Genomic DNA, 24,826 nt, shown 5'->3' with positions numbered 1-24,826 from the left:
CTACACCACAGCTCACGGCAACGCCGGATGCTTAACCCACTGAGCAAGGGCAGGGACCGAACCCGCAACCTCATGGTTCCTAGTCGGATTTGTTAACCACTGCGCCACGATGGGAACTCCTGACCATCTTCTGATATCTCTCTTCTATAGTGATATATAACACGTTTAAACACTTTCTTTACATATCTTATTATGTACCTATGTCCAATTCCTCTAAATGTTACTGCCTTGAGGGAAAAACATATTGTAAACACCTGTCTCCTCTGAGGACCTAACTCTATTCTCCTCTGGTTCTTTTTACAGATTTGGTATTCAATATAAATATGTGTATTTTGACTTTATCTTTGGAAGCTTAGGTTGCATGGATTAAGTATATAAGTATCAAGAAGTAATGTGCAGAATACAGTGAATTGCATGGTATGTGAATTATCTCGATAAATTTGTTAAAATGAATTAATGTGCAGAACAAAGACAGATTTTAGAGTCTAAGTATTTGTTTTATTTTCCTTGATGGAACTTTATTATTTAATGTGTAGATAAGTGGAAAAAAGCACAGATATTTCTTTTCCCCCTAAAGAAAACTAGCTCTTGAAATCTATTTTCAAGTAATTATATTTTAGCAACTGGATACTGTCATTGTTAAGAAAATAGAATCATTTATCATAATATGAAGCTATGAAAAGGGAAAATGCATAGAAAGATACTTCTCAGACCTCTGAGTTCTGTCTAGATAATTTAAAATGATAACAGCCCTAAAGTAAACCATCTTCTCACCAACAGTTTCTCAAAACACTTAGGAAAATTCTCAAATCTACATCACTTTCAATTCTCTGCTCTTTGATGTGTTCAATTATAGAATAACTAGCTTTGTGCTCGGATGTCATATTTTATTATACTTGTCAAAAAATTCAAGAAATTATATAAATAGGAAACCTCCTTTCCAAAAATCAATCTACTAATAATGATATGCAAAGGGTAAAAAAACAAGCAAATCCCCCTATCCTGAGTTCAAATATGATTCAAACAAATTGAGCAAAATGATACTACTATTATTATTGCTATTGTAACATTATTATTATCAATGTTATTGTTCTCATTATTATGATAGAGACAGGAATTTTCTAACAGCTAGAACTTTATTGTCATATTAGCTGCTCTACATTTACTATTTTTTTTTTTTTTGGTCTTTTTAGGGCCACACCTGCAGCATATGGAGGTTCCTAGGCTAGGGGTCTCATCAGAGCTGTAGCCTCCAGCCTATGCCACAGCCACAGCAATGCAGGATCCGAGCCGCATCTGCAACCTACATCACAGCTCACAGCAATGCCGCATCCTTAACCCACTGAGCGAGGCCAGGGATCAAACCTGAAACCTCATGGTTCCTGGTCGGATTCGTTAACCACTGCGCCACGACGGAACTCCTACATTTACTATTTTGTTTAATCATCACAGCAACTCTGAAATCCATGTATTATTATTCCCTATTCTATAAGTAAGGACTGAAAGTTAAAAAGATTAAGTGACTTATTCTTCATTACACATTATTCTTAAATTCCCCCACCTGCACCTACCACAGTAAGAAGTTTTCCTCAGGAAATTTATTTTCTTTAGCCTCAACTGATGGGAACTGCTGTTACCCTCCCCATTCTTTTCCTTCAGTTTTCTCTTATAGGAATCCTAGCCACCTGCTTCCAGAAAGGAAACAAATCCCCTTTTATCTTTAGCCTAGGAAAAATTCTCGAATTCTTACTTATTCAGAAAGTTAATTTATTCCTTTGAACCTTCTTCTAGGTGCTTTAGAGGCATTGTCACTTGTCACAAGTGGATAGAGTTTATCTAAGGAAGACAATTATTTACTAGTGTTAAATCCTAGCAACCTAAATAACCAGCAAAATTTCAAATTTTGGCTTACCTTTTTTAGATTGTATTTTTAGCCTAGTCTATCTGCTCCTGTTACAATCTCTGTAAGTAGAAAGCAGTAGAAAAGCAATTAACTATCTTTCCAGGAGAAACACCAAGAGCCATAGACATTTTTTTTTAATGTAATGTTTTAATTTTTTCTTTCAGTTTATTAGCAACAGTTGCAGACAGCGAGGCTTTTAGTAAAGCAATTCGCAAAATCTCTAGTGGGTCTTAAGTACATTTCCAGCTGGCTGCTGTGTGGACCACAGTTCAGATCTTTCAGTGCTCAGAGGTTAGTGTTAAAAATTGAACCAGAAGCTGTTATGCCCCTTGAGGGCACAACCTACACATAAAAATACCCATATACATCACTGAAATATTAGCATGAAATAGCCTTTCAACTGTAGTAGGTATTTCTGATGGAGTCTAATGCTCTGTATTAATGCTAAATAGGGGTTTGGTTTTTTTTTTAGTTCTGTTTTCTTTTTTCTCCCAATATTTCTAAGACTGCTTATAAGGAAATTACAGACTTGTAAAAATATTCACTCTTTTTCTTGTCATTAAATATGCATATCAGAGTTCATCAACAGTTTAGTCATTTAAAATATGTATTTTTAAATTGACAGAACACTGTAAATCAACTATAATGGAAAAATAAAAATCATTTAAAAAATAAAAAAATGCATATATATATTTGTGTTCCCACAAGATACATAACTTTCTTAAGCCCTGTGTTTTCTTACACTGTTTATATTCAACTCAGTCTCTAACAGTAATCATTTTGCCATTTATTCTGCATTAGCAATGAGCTGTAATACTCTTCCAAAATATATTTGAAAGAGGATACACTTTTTTTTTTTTTTTTTTTTAGGGCCATATCCAAGGCTTATGGAAGAAGGGATGGAATCAGAACTGCAGCTGCTGGCCTACACCACAGCCACAGCAACACAGGATCTGAGCCATGTCTGCAACCTACATCACAGCTCACAGCAACACCGAATCCTTAACTCACTGAGAGAGGCCAGGGTTCGAGCCTGCGCCCTCATGTATCCTAGTCAGGTTCGTTACCACTGAGCCACAAGGGAACTCCTAGAGGATATACTTTCAAAGAATTGCATGCCATATGAGTAATGGGATTGTATTTTGAATACTAAACAGAGCTAATTAATGTAATCCATCAATTTCAATGTTTTTTTTTTCTGTACAGTTTAAAATGTTCAAGTAGGTAGAAATTATTTTTTCTTACAATCAGGAAAAAAATCAGAAAAAAAAATCATGTAGTTATATGCAGATTACTTCTCTGTAACTGAATTTGCAGAATGCCCTTACCTAATTCAGATCTATGTTTTAATGGTCATTCATCAACTGACATGCTAAGAGGCCTCAGAACATCACAGGTGGCAAGAATAATTTTAAATAATGTGGCCTGTCTTCAGTTAAACTGACTGAAGGAGTTGTTAATGACGTCCATGTTCTGGATCATCAGAACTATTTACTTAGAAGACTTTGAAAACTTTTAAAGCAGAAACCTTTTTGATATTGCAAATCAAAAGGGGTCTAAATCTTTGTACCCTGGCTAAGCTAGTTCATAGACTATTTTTAAAAATACTTTAAACCTTCAACAGAGAGCAATGATTGATCACCAAGCATGAAACAGGTGATACTAAGGAAAAGCTATCTGCTTTAGCTTACTATGTACTTGGTGCTTAATAATTCTCTATGCATTATTTCATAAAAAGAATGCTCACAAGGACCTGTGGTGCACACTGATGAGCAGCGGTCATTATTGAGCATTTTCGTAGTGTATATTGTGCAAGTCAGACACAGCTCCTGCTCTCTTCCAGCTTATAAGATGAAGAAATCCACCTTTCTACCCCATTCTTTCCTCTCTGAGTTTTTTTTTTTTTTTTTTTTTTTTTAGGACCAGACCTGCAGCATATGGACATTCCCAGGCTAAGAGTCAAATCAGAGCTACAGCTGCCAGCCCACGCCACAGCCACAGCAACTCGGGATCTGAGCCGAGTCTGCGGCCTTCCCTGAAGCTCACCACAATGCCAGATCCTTAACCCACTGAGCGAGTCCTGGGATTGAACCCATGTCCTCATGGATAATAGCTGGATTCATTTCCACTGTGCCACAAATGGAAACTCCCTCCTCTCTTAGATTTTGGTTTGCTGTGGCAATATGCATATATGTCTAAACCAGTAGTCTCAGGAATTACCCAAATATTATTTGATTTTTTTTACCCATTCATTTCATTTCAAAATTCTAGTTTTCTCTACTAAGAAATCATGTGCCACTGAGCTGGGACGGGTAGTCACTTCAGGAGGGTTCAGAGGCTTTTGTTTTTAATCAGATAGCAATTAACTCTACATCTAAATGGTTTCACAGATCCAAGTCATTGAACCTGGCATAATTCAGTTGCTCTTCTTAATCAGTAATTAGTCAAAAGAAAAAGAAAAACAACAACAACAACAAAAAAACGTAATAGTAGAACACTCTTTGCCCAGGAAATTATGCAGAAACCAATCTAAAATTAAAACTGTGATAATCACACATGACATTTATATCATTGAAAAAAAAATAGACTAGGGCATGTAAGGGAAAGGGAGGAGAGTGGGGAAAAGAAAAATGCTGGGTAAGAAACCCCAAACAACCTCACGGCTAAATCTTGAAATGAAAAATGTAAAAAAGCCAAAATCCAAGTTAGATCATTTTGTCTTTGTTTCCTCCTTTTTTTTTTTTTATCTTTTTGCCTTTTCTTGGGCTGGAAGTTCCAGGCTAGGGGTCGAATTGGAGCCGTAGCCACCGGCCTATGCCAGAGTCACAGAAACTTGGGGTCCGAGCCGTGTCTGTGACCTACACCACAGCTTAGGGCAACACCAGATCCTTAACCCACTGAGCAAGGCCAGGGATCAAACCCACAACCTCATGGTTCCTAGTCGGATTTGTTAACCACTGTGCCACGGCGGGAACTCCTGTTTCCTCCTCTTTCATAGCTGAAGATTATTTAGTTTCCCAGAAGTTTGAGACAGCAATTACAAAAGAAATAAAGCTGGGAACAAACAGTAAGAATAACTATGTTTAGCGGAACTCCATCATATGTTGGTTGTAATAATTGGGAAAAAAACTGATAGGCAAGCAGAATGTGGAAGAGTGTTAACATCGTCAGTGTTTCCTTTTTGTTCTGTAGATTTTGATTTTTCTCTGAGAAGATTTACCACTATCACATGAAATGTCTTTTTAATGACTTGGTTTTCTTAGCACAGCGCACAATGTTCTCAATTAATAGTTCTGGTATAAAGAAATGAATGATTGTCTTTTTGGTTTCCACCTAAAGCAGAGCAGTGAGACAAAACCTTGGGGGCAGGTAGTTTATTTGGGAGGCAATTCCAGGAAGTAAGAGAGGCCCAAGGACTAGTGTGGGCTCACTGCTGCACGAGTCAGGATCCAGAAGGTTCTGAGGCTGGTGCCCCCCAACTTGTGAGTGAAGCCAGGTCCAGAGGTTAGTGCTAGACTAATACTGTCAGGCAGAGCAGGTCCTGGACCCTGATGGCAGGGCCCAGGAATCCCAGAGCTGGTGTCAGACCCCTAGGAGAGCTGGGGGAGGGATTGATTCCTGACATAGTTGGGTTTGGAGTCCCAAGTGTCCCAAAGCTTGTGTTGACCTGCTAGCGGGCAGGCCTGGGTCCCAGCTAGTCCCAAGGTAGGATCTGGCCTCTTGTGGGTGGGTTGGGTCCCAGGGCTACAGGACTGTGGTTTTCCCCCTTGTGGCTGAGGCTGTGCTAGAGGCTCTTGCAGGCTTCCTGGGGGGCAGGACCGGCGCCAGCCCACTGATGGGCGGAGTTGGGTCTTGGCTCTTTGGTGGGCAGGGCCTTGTTTAGAGGCTCTTCTAGAAGCTGCTGAGGGTTCAGGAAGTCTTTAGGCAGCCTGTCTGCTGATGGTGGAGCTTCATCTCCACCTAGGCAATCGTTTGGCTGGAAGACCCCAGCTCTGAGGCTCCCAGGTTGTCAGGTGAGGCCAGGTGCTGGCTCTAATGAGCTAGAGGGTGGATCCCATCCACCAGCACGGACTTCCAGCTTCCACAGAGTGGGAAGTAGATGGAGTCTGCAAACGTGGCTGCTGCTAGGCTCCTGTCTGGGTCCCCACGGTGAGCCACAGTCACCGCCAGCCTCCCTGGGAGACTTCCCAAGTCCAGCAGGTATGTCCAGGCTATCAAATTACTGCTTTTGCCTTGGGTCTCGTGCTCGTGCGGTTTTGCTTGTGTCCTTTAAGAGTGAGCTTCTGTTTTCCTCAGTCCTGTGGGGCTCTGAAATTAAGCCCTGCTAGGTCTTCCCGGTATAGAACCCTGAGGCTGGAGAGCCAGAACCAGAACTCTTCCTTCTGTGGGAGAACCTCTGCAAGGTATTTTCATTTGTGGTCGTCCACCTGGGGATATGGAACTTCATTATATCATTGTCTGCCCCTCCTGCCCAGCTTTGGTGGTTCCCTGTGTGTTTAGTTGTAAATGTTTTCTGGTAGGTTTTGGTCTCTTACATAGATGGTTGTTCTGCATGGTTGTGATTTCAGTGTGCTCCTGAGAGGAGATGAGTTTAAAGTCTTTCTACCCCTCCATCTTCCAGCCTTATCTATATCAGTGTGATTTTAATTTCCATTTCCCTAATGAGAATAGTGAGCATATTTCCGTTTGTTTATTTGTTATGTATATATCTTCAGTGTTTGCTTAAATCTTTTGCTAAGCTTTCACTGGGTTGTTTTCTAATATTAAATTTTGAGAGATTTTTATGTATTCTGAATGCAAGTTGTTTATCAGGTATTTCGTTGGCAAATATGTTCTCCCAATCTGTCCTTCACCAAATTTCTCTAACAAAATACCCTCAGTGTTCACCAAACTGTTGGCTTCTGAATGTTTTCAAAGGTAGGTAGTGGGAAGTCAACGAAGAATTAGTAAATCCATTATTAGCCTTCTCCTTTATATGACTAGTTAGGTGGTATATCAGTAAGGGTTCAGGCAGGCTTTCGAAGAGTTGAATTTCTTAGTTTTCATGAATTCTAATTTATGCCTTTTATCTTTTCCTAACCAAGATCACATTTCCTCCTATTTTCTTCTAGATTTTTTTTATTGAAGTTTTACATTTAGGTGTCTGATCCATTTGGAGTTCATTTTTGTACCAATACTGCATTGCCTTTATACCTGTAGCTACATAGAAAGCTTAAGTAACAAGTGATTCCTTCCACTTTATTCTTCTAAGTTGTTTTAGCTATTGAAGGCCCACTTGTCTACGTTCACAACACAAAAAAACAACCTTGTGTGGATTTAGATAGAAATGAAATAAATGTATTTGAGGATAGACAGATATATCAGTGGAACAGAACAGAGAATCCAAAAGTAGACCCACACAAATATGCCCACCTATTTTTTCGAGAAATGTACCAAAGCAGTTCAGTAGAATTATGCAAAAAAAATCACTCTTGATGTTTTTCACACCATGTGATTTCACTTACATAAGGTGTAGAGATCACAAAATTCTAGAAATGGAGACTTGGTTTGTGGTTGCCAGGGCTCAAGGAGGTTGGAGAATGGGAGGTGCTTTTGCTATAGGGGGTTGCATGAGGGATTCTTGGGATGGAACCATTCTGTACCATGACTGTTAAGGTGGTCAAACAAATCTGCAGGTGTTATAAAGCTGCGTAGAACTGAAGACATAAATTCAGACAAGAGTATAGAACGCTGGTAAAATCTGAGTAAGATCCATGAATTATATCAATGTCAAATTCCTGGCTGTGTATTATAGTTACTTAAAATGTACCCATTTTAGGAAACTCGGTCATGGTGTATGGGGTCTCTGTATTACTTCTTACAACTGTGTGTGAATCTACAGTTATTTCAAAACAAAATGTTTCAAAAAAGGAGGATGGAAGAGAAGTAATTTGGTCTTACATATTTTTGTCTCTTTAGCTCATAGTGGGAAAAAAAATATTATGATACTGTAAGCTTCCAAATACTACTATTTGGATGATAGCCTTTTAAAGTTTTTCATTATGCATGCAAATCATGACTCTAAATTAAAACGTATAGTTTGCTAACATCAACTGCTATTACAAAGTAGCAACTGTAATTAAGAAATAACATGATTTTTTAAAATTATGTTTTAGCGATGGATGAGAGCCTGTCACTGAATAACTGCAAAAAACTAAAACATAATTTTGGCTTGATAAACTATGACGTTTTCTGGAACAGACTTTAAGAAATTACACATCCATTTAAGGATCAGATACCATTATTTTCCTAATTTACATGCACTTTTTATTTTTAATATAATGCTTCTATCAAAAGAGGAAACATTCACTATCATAGCACGCCAGCACACATACAAACAATATAAATGACCTTTAAAATCTCTAGCTGGAGATGGAAAACCAAACCTAATTTACACTCTATCAGAGTGAAATATCCTCTGAGGCAAATCTATTTTTTATAAGGAAACATCAGTTAATACTGGCTCCCTAAGAGCTAAAATGTGTGAAAGAACTGCCTTCACAAAACAGGCAAATGGAAGGAGGTGAAAATTAAAGCTTCATGTAAGGTTTACCTTAGAAACCAGGACACATCTGTGCTCAGAGACTTGATGGTTCCAGATGAAGCCCTTATCTGAGCCGTGAGCTCCTTCAGCTCAGGTGTTTAAGTGGGTGCCTGTCAGACTCTGCAGTGCTTTCAGCTTTAGCGTTAAAGACTGACAAAATGGATGCTATTTAGGGATGCTAATTAATTTTCTACCACCTTTTAAAAGAACATTTACCCCAGAACTAACATCATGGATGGAATATCAATGTGGTATCCCCTCAGCAGAGGGCATCTGGAAAGAGAGAAGCAGGGGACCTCAGTTTTTTGAGTGTGGTGAGCAGGGGGCTGGTTGAATGTCCTTCTCTTTATATGCAATTCTGCCCTTTTATTAAATGTAGTAATTACTTTTCCATTTGCCTGGCTCTCTATGGCCCTGGAAGAGAGAGAGTAGGAGCCCTCAAAGTATTCCTGTAATGTGTTGTATAGGAACAGATTGTTTTTTTTAATAGTAGTTTATGCCTGCAAACAGAAAAATGTAATTTATCGTGTCAGATACATGGGTTCCACTGGTGAAAACCTGGAAGAAAGGAAGTGAGGAAAGGATTATTTTTAAATAGACTGAATGTGAGGATAAATGTAGAGGTAGATAATGGAAATCTTGAGACATACACAAAAGTTATTATTTAAAAAAAATTGGTGACTTTTTAGGGCCGCACCTGCACTATATGGAAGTTCCTAAACTAGGGGTCAAATCAGAGCTGTAGCTATGGGCTTATGCCGCAGCCGCAGCAACATGGGATCTGAGCTGAGTCTGTGACCTACACCACAGCTCACTGCAACCCCAGATCCTCAACCCACTTAGGCCAGGGATTGAACCTGCATCCTCATGGATCCTAGTCGGATGTGCCACTGCTGAGCCACAATGAGAACTCCCAAAGCTATTATTTTTAAAAAGCCTTTTCTCCTACACACTTGGGCAAGTCATTACTAGATAAGTGCAGGTTGAGGGAACATTTTCTTATTTTGAAGAAAATATCCAATTACATTTAGATAATTGATTAATTTGAATTAAATGGGCATTATTTACTCTTAGAAGTTCTGTCTGCTATAGGCAGCACCCATTGGTTAAGCATTTAAAATGTTTGCTGACAGTGCATACTGCTTCCTCAGTTACCTTTCCTGATTACATCATAGCCCAACTAGGAGTGCAGCAAATGAGTCATGATCATTCTCTCCCGCTCTTGTTGCTTGGATACATTAGGTGGCATTTGTGCTAAAATGACTTGCACTCATCATTTTCATCTAGCACTCATCATTTTTCTAAAGAGGAATAACTTTAGTTATTTATCTAGCACTCATTATTTTTCCTAAAGAGGAATAACTTTAGTCTGTAGTGGTGCCTGCCTCCACTCTTCACTGAATCCGAACTTGCTAAGGCCACTTTCTAATAGTCAAAGCCAGTGACTTCTTTTCAGTCTGACTCTTGATCTCTTGTCTACATTTGACACTTCATATTCATTTTGGGCTTAAATGTTTGTTAGGGGAGTAGTTGTATACAGTTTTCTTAAAGTGAGATATAAATGTGTAAAATCAATTTTAGTAGAATATAACAATTGAGTTATAAGAAAGAAAAAATAATGGGCTTTTCCCAAATACCAAAAATACAAAATATGATCTCACCCAACTCTTTCCTCTTGTAATCCATCTTTTCAGAGTAGTTTTTTTCTACGATATAGACCAAATTAGATTATTTCATTCCTTATACACAAATGGATTGGTGGAACTGCCATTGTGGCTCGACAAGTTAAGAACCCCACACAGTGTCTGTGAGGATGCAGGTTCAATCCCTGGCCTCGCTCAGTGGATTAAGGATCCCACGTTGCCATGAGCTGCAGCTTGGATCCTTCATTGCTGTGGTGTAGGCTGGCAGCTGCAGCTCCGGTTCAACTCATAGCCTGGGAATTTCCATATGCTGCAGGTGCAGCCCTAAAAAGAAAATTAAAAAAAAAAAAAGGTGTGATTAAAACAAGGTTGGTGATAAACTCTAAGAAAAAGTCTCCACAGAGTAGCATTTGACAACCTGCAGTACTTGGCATTTACCTGTCTTTCTAGACTTTCTGCCCAGCACTTAGCCCCTCTAGTCTTAGTGGCCCTTTTGCTATTTCCTCAAACACCTAAAGTATTTAATTCATTCTTTCTTGTCATAAATGCTATCTGCCTTTTTTTTAGGCCCCACTATTTCTTTCAGAGACACAGAATCCTACTCAATCTTCAAAATTCAATGAAATGTGAATTTCTGTATGTCCTTCTTCTGTTCTTTACACCTAATTATACTTTTCTCCATGAATCCACAGCCTCTGCTGGCCGAGATTACCTACCAAGCACTATTGACATTCACTGCATTAGAGTTTGTTTCATAAACATGTTAGTGTATGAGAAACACCAGTGGCTGGAGGTGGGGAGGGGCATTGCTAGGGAAAAAAAAAAAAAAAAAAAAAGCATATTCTTAGAGAACTAACCCCAGATCTATTGAATCATAATTTCTGTGGATAATGGGTAATGTCCAGAATTATGTTTTTCCTTCATTGAGTTTCAACATTATTTGTTTCTGATATTTTACCACAGGTACTGTATAAAAATAACAGAAATAAAAGAAAACCTCATCGACTCATCCTGATTTCATCACTAGTCTCGTTTATTCCTGAAATATTTTAATTTTTGTTCACAAACATTTAATTATTACATGTTTAAAATTTCATTGATATATTTTATATTCCATGCTCTGATTAATTTATATGTTGGACATTTTCCATGTTAGCTGTAGTCTTTTTCCTTATAACTCTCCCACCTCATATGTCACTCTCTCAATCACCACATGATGTATAAGGCTACTGTGCATCATTGCACACCATTCTCCATTTTTTGATTCTGTGTGTATGTCTATACACATACAGGTTCTAAATATTTTAGAATAGTTTGTTTTATAGAAAAATTGAGAGGATAGTACAGAGTTCCCATATACTCTAAACTCAGTTTTCCCTATTAATATTTTATATTAGTATTGGTACATTTGTTAAAATTACTGAACCACTATAGATGCATTATTAACTTATTCATATTTCCTTAGTTTTTACCTAATGTCCTTTCTCTTCTAGAATCCCATTCATGATATCATAATGCATTTAACTGTCACATCTCTCTAGGTGGCTCTTGGATCTGACAGTTTTTCACACTTTGATGGTTTTTGATTACCTTGACAGTTTTGAAAAGCACTGATCTTGACAGTTTTGAAAAGCACTGATAATGTATTTTATAGAATTTCCCTCACAATGACATTTATCTCATGTTTTCCTCATGATTAAATAGGAATTATAGGTTTGAAGGAGGACCTACAGAAACAAAGTGCCATTCTCATCACATCCTATTAAAGTATCTACTCTTAGTTTATCATTTTAGAATGGACTTTAATCACTTGACGGGACTATCCATCATAGAGTGGTTCTTTTCCCCCCTTTTCATACTGTACTCTTTGGAAGGAAGTTACTTTGCAGAGCCCACACTTAAGGAGTAGGGTGTTAGGCCCCAGCTCCTTGAAGATGTAGTCAGCTGTAAAAATGATTTGGAATTCTTCTTCATGAGAGAGTTGGCTCTTCTTTCTTATTTATTTGTTTGTTTATATCAAGATGGACTCATGAGTATCTTATACTTTGGGTTAAATTCAGTACTAGCTCATTTATTTTGTTGCTCAGATTGTTTCAGCTTTGGCCACTGGCAGCTCTTGAAGTTGTTTCCTTTAACATACCTCCTGACCTTTTGGTGGGGTGGGGAAGTTTATTTAACTTTTTGGCACTAAGAGATGCTCACCTTGCCCCAATCCTACAATCAGCCTTTTCTCTAAGGAGCCCTGGTTATTGAAGAATGATGTTAGGAACCAAGATCTGAGCCCAGGTGTGCTCATTGTTCCTGGGGGAAGGAGAAGAGCAGAGTATGGCTTCTAAGCCCTCTTAGCTGAGTCACACATACATCTACAAATAGTTCTCTCCGTAGCCTTGTCTATTTACATTAGGCTAAATATGCGTTCATACTGATGTCTCCAACTCTAATCCATTACCATAGGCTCCATTCTAGCTTTCTCCTTTGTTTGTAATCATCCACTTCTAGGGGTTTTTTGAATCATTCATTTAAATGCAGCATCATATATTTTTTTTTTGTCTCTGAAGCCATGCTTGGATTCAGTTATTTCATCTATCATACACAAATATCAGCTGAATAAATTCAGCATCCCAGGAGAAATCAGTGAACTCAGACTAATGAAGGGTAGGACTTTGCAGCCTGATTGTAATATGGGAGAATGCCAGCATGTTAGCATGACAGGTGGTATTCCAGGTGACTAAGATGGCATCATATTTTTTTGCTTTTTTTTTTGTTTTGTTTTCAGGATATTTCTTAGAACTATATTTCAGTTCAACTGAAATAAATGGTTATAAATCATATTTTAATCGATACAATCTATTCCACGTTAGAGATAGATTCCAAGAAGAGACCCACCTCAGATGTGTTTAACAATAAGAGTGATGTTATGGGAAAGCATAAGTAGGATTAGCCACGGCATTGGCTTTATTCAGTAGCTTCACATCCATGAAGAAACTGGTTTGTTTCTGTCCACACTTAACTTCCATCATGCCTACTTATTCTAAGGATGGCCACCTTTCAAGTTTCCAGGGTGGCTCTCAGTTACTCCCAAGACTACATGATGCCTCATTGACATCTGGGACAGTTTGTCAGAAGCATCTTAAAGAGGCAGAAAACTTCTTTCCCAGAAGATGCCAGGAAAACTCCATGTGTCTCATTGATTTGAATCAGTAGCATGACTGTCCCTGAAGTGATCATTGTGGCCAGGTGGTGATATTACACTGATTAGCTGAGGTTGCATTAATGTTTCAGACACTAGCCACATGTGACTATTTACATTTAATACAATTAAATATTTTTTTAAGTCACACTAGCCACATTTCAAATAATCAGTAACTTATTGGCACCCGTATTGCACATTTCCATCACTGCAGAAAGTTCTGTTTCATAGCACTGAGAAAGCTTCAATTATATAGACATCTCATGCTTAAAAACAGGGTAGAGAATTAGCTGTCACCATCTTTCAAAGAGCATGGACTATTGGCATGGATCAAGGGGGTAGAGATAGGAAAAATTGCCAAATAAAAATAAAGTTGTTCCTAGAAAAATGGAAATGAATATTAAAGAAGTAATCACAAGGTCTATTACAAGTCTGCAATAGGTTTTTCAGTCATTATTTCTTAGTGCTGCATGTTGTAATTAATCCACAGTCTCAAACACATGCCCTTACATTCTTGTATTGTTTTTCCCTGGAGAATGAATTCCTTGGAATAAAATGTGGGGCCGTAAAATACATATTTTAATTTCCATAGAGACTATATAATTACTCTCTTTAGAGTTTAATTCCCATTTCAGCGAGTAATATATGAGAAGGGCACTTTACCTACACTGCTGACAGCAATGGGGAAGTTTGGTGTAGTGGTTAAAGACCCAGTCTCTGGAGCCAGGCTGCTTGGGTTCACATTCTAGCTTTGCAACTTTTTGACTCTGTGGCTTTGAGCAAATTACTAAAACTCCCCTGTTCCTCAGATTAACCAGGTGTAAACAGGTACTACTTTTATCATCCCCAAGTCATATACTTGTTATGAAGAATAAGTGAGTTAATGTGTATGGAACATGAAAATAGCACTTAGCACATCATCAGTGCTTGATAAATGTCAGCTACTATTAAGGGAAGTGGGTATGAGCACCCCTTCTGATCTTTACTGATATATGCAAAGTATTACCTAATTTTTAATTTAATGTGTAGTTCTTTATTACCAGGTTAGACATATTTCTGTATGTTATTGTCCAGTTAGATTTATTTTGCTAGGAACTTCCTATTTATATCTCAAGCAATATTTCTATTGAGTTGATTGTCATTTTTTATTTGTAGAAATACATTAAAATCTGCCCTTAAAAGTTGAACTTTTTTTTCCAATCTGTGGACAGACTTTTGACTATGTCTTTCACCAACAGTCTATTTTCTTGTCTTACTGCAAATGCTTTGGAACTTTCATGTTGAATAATTAATAGACCCAACACCAGCAGTGATCATGGGCATCTTTTTTTTTTAATAGTTATTTCCCCAATACATTTTTTTCCTACTGTACAGCATGGTGACCCAGTTACACATACATGTACACATTTTATATCATTCTTATTTTAATAAAAATGGCTTAAGCAATCCATTTCTTAGAATTTTTTCCAGTTGGACTTTGGTGAAGACTATCATACTTAGTTTTCATTTATTACTATATTTTTTAGCAAATTATTTAAGAAAGACTATCAAATTTTATGAAATTCCATTTAGGATGCAAGGATTAAATTAGTTTTTAAAAATTTGCCATGTTGATCTAATGGTTCATTTTGATAATCTACCATTAACTGTCTTTGCAGTCACAGGATTACTTTTTTTAGAGGTCATACTCCATTGTTCTTTTGACACATAGCTAATTTTCAGATTGCTAGAAAAATTTGCTGTCATAAATGAGATTAGTCAAAGGTGAGAGTTAGGCATAGCTTAGTTATGCTATTCTTATGCTTTCCTCGTTAGAATTGCTTAAATAGCATTAGTATTATTCTTCAAAAGATAAAAAATTGCTTTTATGCCACTCCCTGATCTATGTGCTTTACTCTTAAGATATTCAATCCTCATGATATTCCTTGTAAGTTAGACGCTGTAATTATCACCCCTATTTCAAAACTGAGAAGATGTGGAAATAAATAAAACAAGACTATTCTCCAAGTCCATTATTTTCTTTGTGTGAAACTGGGTCTCCATGATGTACAGTAGAAAAACAAAAGTATTGAGGAAATAAAAAAAATGATTATTATGATTAAAGAGACAAATTAAATATTAAATGCAACAAAAGTTTTTCTGTAAAAGAAAAAATAAAAATAAAACAATATGTGTCCAAAAGACATGCAGTCAAGGAAAAGTCAGACGTGCACCTCAGGCAGTTAGAAGCCAGAAGCTTACACTTAACCACCTCTGTGCTGTGTTTGCTAGACCCAGCTACTTATCCTCTTCCCAGTTTTTCCCAAAGAAAGTGTCTATTGGAGTTTTCTACTTTGTTTCATTTACTCATTTGTTAATTGATTCGTTCACCACACGTTTGTGGAATGCCTGCCATGTGTCCCTCTCTGTTCTAGGCACCGGGGATATGGCAGTAAACCAGGCAGACAAGGCCCTGCTCTCAAAGGTAGGGAGAGATAACAAACAAGTAACTGCATAATATGCAAGGTGAACAGTAACTAGGGTTAGGAGAGTGGGATTGAAAGGGTAGTGGTAACTGCTGTTTCATATAGGGTCAACTGGGAAGCTGATAGACTGAGACTTCTACAGATTGCTGAAGGCAGTGTACTGGTGAACCTTCTGGAGATCTTGTAGGGTGACCACAGGACGAGGTTTGCTTGGCCAGTGTCCTGCTGCTGTCTTGATGTAACTCTTAGAGCATCCCCCATTGCTCTCCAATATAAAGGATGTAGCCCATCTATTGCTGGGGGAAGGCTGCTCCCAGCAGAAGGAAATGAGACTGTGAATGGTGGTGGGGTGGGTTCGGTGAACAGTTAATGGACCACTTTGGTTGGAGTAGAGAACATTTGAAGAAAATGTGTATCCCTTTGGGTAAATCTTTATTACTTACAGTAGGATAAGAAATTCATTTTTGTCAGCATTAAATATTTACGCTAACACACATCCAGCAGTTTCTTTAAAATCATAAATATTGGCTGTTTAGATTTGTTGAGGAACAAAGCTTTCTTTAGACCTGAGGACTTAGTTCTCTTATTTATTTGTTTATTATTTCTCCATTCCTTTTTGTCTTTCTGGAATTAATATTTATTTGCACTTTAGCTTTCCATTTCCATCTCATTGTTTTATCTGATTTTTTTTCAAAGAAACATTTCTTTAACTTGATATTCTAGCACCGATTCAGTTCTCAATTATATTATCCCTTCCATTTGCCTAGAGAATGATTTGATTCCAAAATATTTTTTTTTCAGTCTTTCTGTGCTCTGACTTAAAATTTTTAAATGTTCTTGATACTGTTTGTGTGCACATTCTCTCTCACGTTCAGCAGTTTTGTTTTTCTCTGAGTTGCCTGTGCTGGCTGTTTTATTTTGGATTTCTCTTTCTGATCATGGGGCCTCTTAGATAAATTGACCTTACCCACCATCATTTGCGTACTCATATCCCAGTTCATGTTTTGCAAGCAGCCGAGTCTGTGAGCATCTCTCTAGCAGCAGCACCCCTGTGGGGTAGGAATAGGGAACAAGAGTCCCCACCACTGTGGGTTAGTGCTGTGCTCATCTGTAAGTTGTGAGCCTTTGCTGAGGCACTGAAACCCTTTTGTTCCTATATCTCTGTGGTGATAAATACTAGTATTTCTTAGTCTCAAGCACAGGGGTCAGTACATCCCTCCTATGCAACCTCTCCTATAATTTCACTGGGATGCTGAAATGTCCCCCACAATTTGCCTCTTGCATATATCATCAATTTTGTCTTTCCTCATCATCCATTTCTTCCAGAATACGAGTACTCCTGATGGATGAAATTGCTTTACCATCTTTTGGAGGCTGTTTCTAAAGTAGCCCCCAATGATCTCTACCTCTTGGTAACTATGCCCTTATGTAATCTGCCTACCCTCTTCCCTGAATGGGTGCTGGACTTAGTGACTTGCTTTTAATGGACAGAATGGGACAAAAGTCATGGAGGTGACTTCTAAGGTTAGGAAGGACAGTGACTTCCATCTTGCTCGCACTCTTTCTCTGGCTCCTCTTGCTTGCCTGTTCTGATGAAGCAAGGTGACAAGTTGTAAGCTGCCTAGAGAGCACACCAAGGAATGGGTGGGTGGTCGGGGGAACTTCAGGCCAACAGCCCATAAGAAACTGGATCTTCCTAACCACATGTTAGGAAGCAGCTCCTTGCCTGCTCTGCTGCCAGATGAAAACCACATCTGGTATTGACCTTGATTGAAATCTTGAGAGAGTGGGAGTCAGAAGATACAGCTAAACCAAACCCAGTTCCTGACCCACAGAAACTGTAAGATAAATGTTGTCCTTTTAACCAACTGAGTTATGAGATAATTTGTCTGTAGCCACAGATAACATACCATTGTTGGCATCATATTTTATCTCTGTCTTCTTCTGCCCCAGAACGCCTATGCTCCTGGTAGATGGAGTTTTCCTGTTCTCAGTCACTTATCCACATCTCTATGCCTTTATATATGAAATTCCTTTTTACTTCTGCCACATTTTTTCCCCCTATCTGGTAAGCCATAAACATAAATTGAGATCCAGTCAATTACTTCCTCCTTCCTGACTCATCCTCTGATCCTGTAAGCAAATGTTATGACTCACATCTAATATGTGCTTTTATTCTGCTTTTCACACAGATTAACAGGCATTTTCTTTGGCCAAGACTGTATCCTCAGCACCTAGTAGGGTGACTAGCACATTATAGATGAAAGACTGGATTTTCTTGATCTAACTTGAACCCCCTCTTCTCATAGTTTTTTCCATGTCTTATATCCTCTGGCTGGACAACTTCACTTGATCCTGAGTTAAAGTGGAGCTACTGAGAAATAACCACAGTTGCCTTTCTCCAGCAATACTGCTGATGATTTTATTTTTATTGATGACAACTCATATTTTGTTTTGAAAACTTTCATGTTGAATGCTTGAAACTGTATTGCTTTCTACTCATAACATTTTTCTCTTACTTATCTTAAGATTACCTCCGCACCCCTACAGTCCCTAAGTTTGTTTTTTCCTCCTTAGCTGCTTCAAAGCAGCTTCTTTAGAGGCTGACTTCCCTGCTGCCCAGCAATTCTAGAAAGAAACCATTCATTTCTTCAAATTGCCTTATTTATTTCAACGTGGGCAGCAAGTATATGAAGAATATAAAATGTCAAGAATAAACTCCTCTGGCTTGTTACATGTTGCCTACAGATTCTTGAAAGAATAGTAAATACAAGCATGCTTTTTGTTATGAAAGCACATATTCCACATTTTCACTGAATGATGTTTTTAAGTCTTTGCATTATATATATAGACAATTCTTTAGAAAAAGAATCAAATACATAGGAATGCTGCTTTTCTGACTTTGCTAAACAAAAATACATTTTGAATTGAAGTATGCGTGTGTGCTCAGGTTCATAACCTTTGTGTCCTGTGGCTTCCATATTGCTACAAAAATGCTGTAACAACTCTACAAACTTAGGGATCTATAATAATTTTGTTTCCCCTCTAGAGGCTATCGGAAATTCTGCTGATCTGAACTGGGCATGGTGGGGCTCACCAAAGCACCTCTGAACAACCATCAGGTGGCTTTGCTATTACTGACTGGGCTTTCTCAAGTGTCTGGGGCTCCAGTGAAGACAACTGAACCTAGTCAACTCTGCCTCCAGGTGTCTCTAACAAGTCTCATCCTCCAGAAGTCTAGCTGGGGCATAGGTATGTTCTCGTGATAAAGCAGAAGGAGAAGAGGGAGTTAAAGTCACAAAGCCTCAGGTCCTGAATACCATCACTTCCTGTGACAAAAAGTCCTAGATTCAGGGGGTAGAGAAAGTCTGCATCTCTCTGAGAGAGAACCTACAAGTTCATATCGCAAGGGCATAGATACAGGGAGGGATGAAGAATTGAAACCACTTTTTTTTTTTTGCATTCTATTATAGTATGTTTAATTTTCAATGGATTTAAAACAAACTATAAACTCAGGTTGTGAAATATTTGATTATATGGCAATCAATGTTTCTGGAGAAACAAATTTTTAGATCATTAGCTTTTGTTACTTTACGTGTAGGGAGCAAACCTTTAGAGATATTTTAATTATTCAAAGATTCCTAATATTAAAAAAATTGTGATCCTACTGAGATAAAAAAGGAGGTAAATGCTAAAAACATTAAAAAAAAAATCGGCCATTATGAAAAGTGAAAAATAAAATCAAGGTAATAGATCTATCTAACACTTCCCAGAGTTTCCTTGTGTCTCTTTCTTCTTGTTTTGTTTGTGGTAATAACACAATATGAGATCTACCCTCTTAAGAATTTCAAAGTGCACACTACTACCATGGTATATAGGTTCTACGTTGTACAGCAGATCTCCAGAATTTATTCATCTGGCATAATCAAAACTTTACAACCATTAAGTAACAACGCTTCATTTCCTCCACTTCCTAGCCCCTGGAAACCAATATTGCCTTCTCTGCCTCTAAGAGTTTGACTATTTTAGATACCTCAATGTAAGTTGAATCATTCAGTATTTCTCTTTGTATGACTGAGATTTCACTTAGCCTGATATCCTCTAGGTCCATGCATGTTGTCACAAATGATAGGACTGCTTTTTTGGGGAAAGGCTGAATACTCCTCCATGATGTGTATATATTTATATACATATAAGCTAGAGGCTAGTGAAATATTTATATTTGCTGAAGCCCATCTATCTGCCCACCATTGCTGGAGTAGCAAAGCATGGTTTCTGCCTCTCCTCCACCTTCCAAATCTCATGTAACTGCCTTTCACTATCCAGGGTGAAATAAATTTCTTGGTTTCCAGCCCTTGTGATGAGGGAGAGTGTAGACATGGGTGGAAATGGTGCTAATCTATTACCAGGCAAACTGATATAATGGTTGAGTAGGAGCCATGCTACTTGGGTTCTGATGCTGGTTCCACCTCCTGCCAGTTGTGTGCACTTTGGCAGGCATCTGACTTCTCTGTGACTCGGTTATGCTGGCTATGAAGTGTAGGTAGTCTTCCTGCCTCACAGAAATGTTGATAGTTAGTGTCCATGGACTGTGTATAACAATGCCTGGCATACAGTGAAGCTCAGTGCATTAAGGAATTATTACTGAAATCAAAATGTAAGATACAGCTTTATCAAAATCCAAAGAAAATGATTAGGCCTCAAGTAATCTATTTGTAACTGTGTAGTACCTGAGATTTTTTTCAGGTGTTCCTTCCCCCAAGAGTCATACTAATTCAGCATGTCCAGGTGTACTGGACATTTAGATGGCATATTCTAGCAGCTAGTTTAGGTTGAATTACCATTACTGTTAGATACAGGAGGTATCACTATCTGAAGACTCAGGGTAATACACTTATCATGAATGTTTGCATGTGTCCAAACTCATTAAATTGTACCCATTGTAATCTGTGAAATTCTTTGTGTATCAATTACACATAAATCAATAAAGCTGTTGAAAAATAATTTTTTAAAGTAGGAAAAAAGATAGGAATTGGAGAATGTCAGTGTCTTACTGTAAATTTAAATGTGGTATTGATTCCATGTGAGGTAGGAGGTAGACGTGCCCCTGGGCTGGGAACAGCTGGAACTTGTTAGGCCAAGGAAACTGGGCCTTGTTTCTGACACCTCAAGGTAAAAGTTAGTTGAAGGAGCTGAGCTCAGCTGGAGTAGAGAGAGAAGATTGTTGGAAGAAGGAGGAGGCAGAGGCTGGAGCAATGAGATTGCAGGTGGAGTTTGTTGACCAACAGAGTGGTCTCGAGCCCTGAGCAGGCAAAACTTGGGCTCCCCCATTGCAGGCAAGTGCTTAGTTTTTTATAGACAGGGGCATTTTGTTGAGCCATGTAGTCTGTGGCTTTAGGGCTTATCTTTGTCTTTGGGAACTCCTCTATTTTATGGGCCTGTTTGATAAGTGTCCTTTTAGGCCTTGTTTCATTTATCACCTAAGAAAGATGACCACTTTAGTCACTCCTGGGGTCAAGGAGCTCTCCCCAATTACATATGTGCAGTAAGACTCTAGGGGTCAGAAAGGGAGTGGGTGACAGGCCATAATAAATCCTGACACCATTCCAGCATCCTTTGCTTTGGAATCCATCTCTGTCAAAAGATGCACACACATATTGGGGAGGGTCCTATGTCCAGTCAGGTGTGAGAATTAAACAGGATAATTGGGAGTTCCCATTGTGGCTCAGTGGTTAATGAATCCGACTAGGAACCATGAGGTTTTGCTTCAACCGTGCTGAGGCAGCAGCATATCTGCACATCTTCATATGTGCAGTAAGACTCAGGGCCATGTCAAACCAAGTCAGTTCCTCAACTCAGTTTCACAATCCAGCTTGCAGGGAACTTGCCCACATTCCTGTTACCGGTCTACTAAAATGATAAAATCATATTAATCAGACCCAGTGAGCAGAGTACCAGAGGGTAGGAAATGATTCCTATGAAGTTGCCATCTTGATGTTTCCAGAGGAACAAGTCATGAGTGGTTATTCACTCCAAAGGGAAGGCCTGTTGCTTTATCTTGCTCCCTTCATCTAAGAGGCACAGCACTTGTTGGGCTCATTTGGCTTCTACAAACAATATTTACTAATTGATGTTTTTGCTAAATAACCCCTGATACTGCTAAATTTTAGAGACGCCTAGAGCAAGAGAAGGTTTTGCAGCAAATTTAGGCTGTAGTGTGAGCTGCTCTACCACTTGGGTCTTAAGTTGTAGAAATCCAAGTGCACTTACAAGCTCTATAACAGGGGTAATGAATGAAAATTCGGTTAACTCTCAGGTGAGGAAAACAGCCAATCCTAAAGGATTTTACAGAAAATACATATTCTCTTATGAAAATGGCAAAATGCCTTTTCTTTTTTTTTCTTTTTTTTTTTTTTTTTTTTGGTGTTTTTTGTCTTTTGTTGTTGCTATTTTTTGGGCCGCTCCCGCGGCATATGGAGGTTCCCAGGCTAGGGGTCAAATCGGAGCTGTAGCCACCGGCCTACGCCAGGGCCACAGCAACGCGGGATCCGAGCCGCGTCTGCAACCTACACCACAGCTCATGGCAACGCCGGATCCTTAACCCACTGAGCAAGGGCAGGGACCGAACCCGCAACCTCATGGTTTCTAGTCGGATTCGTTAACCACTGCGCCACGACGGGAACTTCCAAAATGCCTTTTCAAAAACAGTTTCTAGCTTGCTGCTGTGCCTAGATTGAGACAGAATTGCTGACAATGGAAAAAACAAATGACCACATGACCTGATGTGTCTCTTCTGCTCTGGGTATTATTTGATCCATCAAACTTGATGGTTGAATAGGTATATATATGAACAGACTTGAGTAGGTCCTGAAACTACAAGTAAGTTATACAAATAGGCTCACCTCCTCTCACATCTCTTCTTTCTGAATCACCACCTCTCGACCTACCCACACCCCAGGCTTCTTAAAGGATTCCTCATGACACACTAAATGGTTCCATGGGATGTGATGACGCCAGCCAAAAGAAAACAGGAGTGGCTCTAAGGGGCATCTGGAGAAGGAAACTGATGAGTGCATCTAGTTGTGTCATTTGTTGTGAGAGATTACCAAATACATGGATATGTAATAATTAACTATCAAAGGCTCATGGGCCAATATTGGATGGCTCTTTAGGGTCTGAGGAAGAAGTATACAGATCAAGCCATTTAAAAGGAGCACAGTCTCCCAAAGCAATAGAAACTAGAGCAAAAATAAACCCATGGGACCTCATCAAACTGAAAAGCTTTTGCACAGCAAAGGAAACCAAAAAGAAAACAAAAAGACAACTTAAAGAATGGGAGAAAATAGTTTCAAATGATGCAACCGACAAGGGCTTAATCTCTAGAACATATAAACAACTTATACACCCAACAGCAAAAAAACCAATCAATCAATGGAAAAATGGGCAAAAGACCTGAATAGACATTTCTCCAAAGAAGATATAAAGATGGCCAATAAACACATGAAAAAATGCTCAACATCGCTGATTATAAGAGAAATGCAAATCAAAACTACCATGAGATACCACCTCACACCAGTCAGAATGGCCATCATTAATAAATCGACAAATAACAAGTGCTGGAGGGGCTGTGGAGAAAAGGGAACCCTCCTGCACTGCTGGTGGGAAGGTAAACTGGTACAGCCACTATGGAGAACAGTTTGGAGATACCTTAGAAATCTATACATAGAACTTCCATATGACCCCACAATCCCACTCTTGGGCATCTATCCGGACAAAGCTCTACTTAAAAGAGACACATGCACCCGCATGTTCATTGCAGCACTATTCACAATAGCCAAGACATGGAAACAACCCAAATGTCCATCGACAGATGATTGGATTCGGAAGATGTGGTGTATATACACAATGGAATACTACTCAGCCATAAAAAAGAATGACATAATGCCATTTGCAGCAACATGGATGGAACTAGAGAATCTCATCCTGAGTGAAATGAGCCAGAAAGACAAAGACAAATACCATATGATATCACTTATAACTGGAATCTAATATCCAGCACAAATGAACATCTCCTCAGAAAAGAAAATCATGGACTTGGAGAAGAGACTTGTGGTTGCCTGATGGGAGGGGGAGGGAGTGGGAGGGATCGGGAGCTTGGGCTTCTCAGACACAACTTAGAATAGATTTACAAGGAGATCCTGCTGAATAGCATTGAGAACTATGTCTGGATACTCATGTTGCAACGGAACAAAGGGTGGGGGAAAGGATGTAATTGTAATGTATACATGTAAGGATAACCTGACCCCCTTTCTGTACAGTGGGAAAATAAAAAAAAAATAAAATAAAAATAAAAAAAAAAAAGGAGCACAGGTTGTAAGGTTATATAGCTCATGCAGATACCCACCAATGGGAGTCTCTCAATACTCATGTATAATATGGTCTGTTCCAGCCATATTTCCCAAACTGCCTCAGTCTCTTTCCCAAACTACCCTATGGTTAATTAATTTGTTTATCAACAAAGTATTATTCAATGACATAAGTCTTTTCTTCTCTAGAGATCTGGCTAACACCATTGCAATAAGGTTTCTTTCTTACAAAAAGACACAAACTATGAAATACTTTTTGTCATCACTACTGTTCAAATACTTATTTATTATTCATGTATACATCTTTTTCATAGTATACTTTCATTGTATGTATTTATGAATACATATTTTCATAGTGTATTACCCATTATGCTCCAGAAATGTTAGAGGAAATGAAGGAAAGCAATCACATGGTACCTAATGGATTCACCAATCTTTGCATGGAATCTGTCATTCAGAAATAATAGGCTTTATGGAAGAGTAGACTTTCTCCTTGAGAGATAACTTTCAGAATGAGGCCACACCTAAAATTACTCTATTTTCTCTGAAACACAACTATCAGATGCTGTTTTTTTCCCCATAACAGAATACACAAGCCCTTATACCAGAGGGTAAAAGTAGCAGCAACTCTTTTCTTTAGCACTCATAACAATCCAATTGCAAAACTTTTCCATTC

At 38.5% G+C, this 24,826-nt stretch overlaps 1 protein-coding gene across 4 annotated transcripts in view; it reads right to left on the bottom strand.

Annotated features, from left to right (window-relative positions):
* Positions 1–24,826, bottom strand: part of NPFFR2 (neuropeptide FF receptor 2) — a 71,231-nt gene that overhangs the window by 18,677 nt on the left and 27,728 nt on the right. Inside the window, exon 1 of one of the 4 annotated variants that reach the window (XM_021101419.1) lies at positions 8,496–9,226. The exons of the other annotated variants lie outside the window; for them this stretch is intronic. The gene's annotated coding sequence lies outside the window, so the exon portion shown is untranslated. Of the gene's footprint in view, positions 1–8,495; positions 9,227–24,826 lie in introns of those variants that run through there. 4 annotated transcript variants of the gene reach the window in all.

This window comes from Sus scrofa, chromosome 8 (genome assembly GCF_000003025.6).
Source record: "Sus scrofa isolate TJ Tabasco breed Duroc chromosome 8, Sscrofa11.1, whole genome shotgun sequence".
NCBI lineage: Eukaryota > Metazoa > Chordata > Mammalia > Artiodactyla > Suidae > Sus > Sus scrofa.
Note: the sequence above shows the minus strand (reverse complement) of the source record. Positions and strands in the feature narration are given on the sequence as shown.